Source organism: Poecilia reticulata, linkage group LG12 (assembly GCF_000633615.1).
Source record: "Poecilia reticulata strain Guanapo linkage group LG12, Guppy_female_1.0+MT, whole genome shotgun sequence".
NCBI classification, from domain to species: Eukaryota; Metazoa; Chordata; class Actinopteri; order Cyprinodontiformes; family Poeciliidae; genus Poecilia; species Poecilia reticulata.
In genome coordinates, this window is record NC_024342.1 from 24,499,575 (window position 1) to 24,504,129 (window position 4,555).

At 37.9% G+C, this 4,555-nt stretch overlaps 1 pseudogene; it reads left to right on the forward strand.

Moving 5' to 3' along the window:
* Window positions 1-3,063: 3,063 nt before the first annotated feature.
* On the forward strand, window positions 3,064-3,619 carry LOC103473987 (heat shock protein 30-like; annotated as a pseudogene).
* The last annotated feature ends 936 nt before the right edge of the window (window positions 3,620-4,555 follow it).

A 4,555-nucleotide genomic window follows, 5' to 3' on the forward strand; every position in this document is an offset into this window, starting at 1 on the left:
GCTCCACAAGCCGACCAGAGATTATGTTAAAAACGTTCAGTCCATTACGATATTAGGTTTTCAGGCTTGATATTTATTTTGCGATCATTAATAAACCTCCCCTGGTTGATTAGTTAATTTTAAACTCCTGCTCTGCTGGTTATTTTGGTAATGGAACCGAAACACACAGAATTGCTCAACACCTTGTTAAAACAATAATCACTGAAATTATTATTGTTGTTGGGTCATTAATTTGAACAAGTTTTGTTGATTTTTTTGCTGTTGTTCTTTAATAAAGTTAGGAATGTTTTGATAAGGACCCAGATGAGGACATTCTGGTCTCAACGCCCTGGCGCCGTTCAGTTTGTCACCTCATGCTGAGATCGACTCAAAACCCTCAGCGRTTGACGTGTTGGAGCCCTGCTCTATAGCACGAACAGTTCAGAAACAATATGAAATGGAAAAAAAGTTATTTAATAACTGAGTAAGTCGTGTTTTAGATTGTTCTTGAAAAACTAATCAGTCACGGCTAATTAATGGGGGGTACGCAGTACCCTGCCGTACCCCCTTACTTTCACCCCTGGGTAGAGCAGGGTATTACCTTGTAATTCCATAAAATTAATTTAGTTTGTGTATAAGCTTAAAGACTATTATAAAATGTAAAAAAAAAAATGACCTTGTTACTGAGACTTGAATGCAAAGTAATGATTTTTCTCACCTAAAAGTATCTTAAGAGTGCAGGTCTGATATGGCTTCAAGCATTTCATTGACTTTACACTGGTATTCTTAGCATTTATGATTTTTCTTTTCACTGGAAATGTAAACACAGGATTTTGTAGAATCTTTTCTTCCTAACGGCTATGCAACGTGGCAAAAACACTTTCTGTGTGCCTCCGAGAGCTGAGTCGGTGTGCAAGTGTGTGCAACCGAGTGATAAGGATATGGTGTGAAGAGCCAGAGCCCCCGAATGAAAATCGAGCTCAAACGAACTAATCCAGTCTGAGTCAACTTGGTTAAAAAACCCATGTGTTTTTTTTTTTTTTATCATCTACATCCTTTATTCTTTCAACAAGATACATTTTCAGATTACTTATCTTTGGTTCTACATCCTAGGAGAGGAAGAGTCAAACATTCACTGAGCTAACATCCTGAGCAAAAGCTTAACTTGGTTCCCAGAGCGAACAGCTTCTGACCCACCTGGAGGATCTCTCTGTTCCCTCCTTAAGGCTGTTTACTGGCACCTCCAGGACGTCTTCTGCTGGGAATCCTCTCATGATTTCTTCCACACTTTCCACCAGATTCCAGACAGAAAATCCAAATCATGTGTTTCCCCTTTCACTGAGGAAGAAAAGGTGAATCTTTACCAACTAAACAAACCTAAATAATTCTTCTCTAACTCATTCATGAACTTGCTTCCCTTTGTATTGTGATTGATAGACTACTTGAACTAGCTGGGAAACATCTGCCTCAAAACAGATTGCTTTGAATGTTAGGGGTGTCAGAGTAGAAGGGGTCAATGTCAATGCAGAACTAAAATTTTCAGACATTTATTTGTAAAAATCTTGGAGACTATATGTCATTTTTCCTTAAGATATCTAAATGCATTTAATAAAAAAAATGCATGTAGTTGTAATGTGAAAAAAGTGAAGAAATGTAAATGGGTAATAACTGTACAGTTGTAGGAGATTTACAGATTTGTTTATTCATGAAAGAAATTAAAAAACTGTCAATAAATAAACTTATTAAATATATTTCTTTTGGTCCTTTGTATAAAACATTAAGGTAATAGAAATGCGTCAAACAGATCTTATTTGTTCTAATTTGGTTCAGTGCAGTGCAACTCTAGTTTTGGAGTCAGTGGTTTAAGACGAGAAAAAGAATTTCAACAAGTATCTGTCGCATGTCTTTTTTCTTCTTCTTTCTTGCTGTCTTTCCTCATCATCTGCTAACACAGCAGCTGCTTTGCTCCTCGGTTTCATGACCTTCAAAGAAAGGGAAGCAGAGAAAAGCCGAGTCCTCCTACATGCAGGGGAATCCTCAGTGGTTTTTAAAGGCTGTCACCAACTGTTTTCACCAGCCACACACACACATTAAGATTCATTTTCACATCCAAAGCGCCTTTGTTCATGATAACACAGTTCTTCCTGTTTATTCAGTTTTTGGAAAAACTGGTGTTAGACGTTGCTTCTCTGGCGCACTATATATATTTGTATGTATTTGTATTGAGTGACAATCTTAGCCCCAGGAATATGTCTGTCATTTCTGAAAAACATTGAGAAAAAAAATGTTTTAAAGGAGATTATACAATCATTTGATAAAGAAAAAAATTGTCTAGATTTAATGCAAACAGGTTTGATGGAAAACAAACACCTAGTGGTGGTAAGTTATATTTTGTGGTTCCTTACCATCACTTTCCATTTTGACAATCAGAGATTCTGGCAAGTCTTCACTTGGTGATATGTGGTCTCCTAATCACATTTCACCATTTAGGTCCAAATGAAACATTTCCTTTTGGGTGCTTAATTGTTTTGTCGGAGGTTTACATGGATCTGGTCCAATCACCTCCAGCACTGACAGCTTATTGCTGCCATCTTGTGGAGGGATAAAAAACTGGTTGCTCGGTATTTTACTGTAACCTTTTAAAAATAAAAAATTATGGTGTAGTGTTCACCATGCTCCTTTCAAACCTTTCTACTTGATTCTGGAGATTAACTCTTGGGATAATTCCTGACCCGATTTTGTCCTCAGAGTCCACCACATTATTTTGTCTTCTGTTTATCCACCAGCTTTAACTGACCATGGTTTTATCAAAAATGTGGAAAGTTTTCTAGTCAAAACGTTCAATATTTTTTTGCTTTAGACTGCTAAAATCTGTGAAACAGCTCCACCCAGTGGAAATGTGTGGTAAATACCAGAAACTTCCGGAAGCCTCTGGAGCGCCTCCTGCTAGAATATAAAGCTGGGACAGCCCCACTGACTGACAGAAAGATACACAAGAAACACAGGAGTGAAGAGACGCCTGAACAACAAGAAGACTCAAGACTAAACAGAAGAAAGATGCTGTGCTCTCATGGATTCCCATCTGCNCGTCATGCAGAGAGACCTACAGGAGCTGCGCAGCAGTCTGCAGCTGATGGACAAACTTCAACGCCAGATCCTGGAGGACACAGAGCCTTTCAGGAACAGCCTGGCTCTGCAGCAAGTCTCCTACCAGCTGGACAAAGAGGGAGAGCACTTTGGCCTAACGCTGGACACTCAGGGCTTTTCTCCAGAAGATCTGTCAGTCCGGCAGGTGGGCAGGAAGCTGAGAGTCAGCGGGAAGACGGAGAAGAAACAAGAGGACGGGAAAGGCTCCTACTCCTACAGCCTGCAGGAGTTCAGACAGGAGTTTGATCTGCATCTGAAGGGGTGAACCATGAAGACGTCAGCTGCCACCTTTCTCCAGATGGAAAGCTCCACATCCAGGCGGCCAAAGTTCCTTGTATCGAGGGAACAGAGAGAGCTGACTATCAAGAGGAGCTCAGAGGAGGAACCACAGCAGAGTGTGTGTTCACAGGAAGAAGACAGCAGAGCAGAAACACAGAATGGATCATAGATCAAACCTGAAAATATGGACTCACATTCATGTTGATGTGCCAATAACAAGTTTTCTTGTTATTCAATGTTGACTTTCTACTTTTTGCATTGAAGAAAATACTTAGTCAAAATTAGGATTAATACCAAGTATGGTTGAATTTTAGTCATTTTTTTATTTTTTAGCTTTGTATTGTAAAAACAATTAAAGTTTAAAAGTATTACAATTTAACAGAAGACATATGAGGAATATATAAAAAATAAAGTAATCCAGAAACAAAACTGTGTTTAATATGATTTATGAAATCTTCTAAAAAATAAAGTGTTTACAGTGTTAATATCCACTTTGTTCACGTAAATCATTTGTTGGTTTATTTAAGGATCACCATTATTTTTTAACATAGTAGAGACTACTCTTCCTTTGGTCCATCAGACATTACGATAAGAATCATTAACAGATGTTTTTAAAAAATTAATAATAATAATAATAATAATAATAATAATAACATACAACAGGGTTAAACTCAGCTCTGTGTTTCTCCTGCTAGCAAAGCTGGTCTTCAGTCCTTTGTTAAAGCATTAACCACTGCTATAACAGTTTATACATCAGGCTGTTTCACAAACTCATGATTTTTTTGTAACATAGACATATAAAAATATTATGTTCAATCATATTTAGTATAAACACAACATCTCCACATAATAGCTTAAAGTGAAATTATTTAATTATTCGTGGTATGGATTTTTTGTTTGTATTTAATTGATGTTTTTGTCAGAAATGTGACCAATTTCTCTACATTTGCACCCAGTTTGATTACAATTTCACACCAGCTTTGTCTCCACATTAGAATGAGTTAGTTGTGGTTGTCAGAGCATCTGATCAGGATGACCTGTTGGTACCTCCAAGGTTTTCCAGGCACAGTCCACTTGGAAGAAACCTCAGAGAAGACCCACAACTTACTGTAGGGACTACATATCCCATCTGGCTTGGGAAAACCTGGGG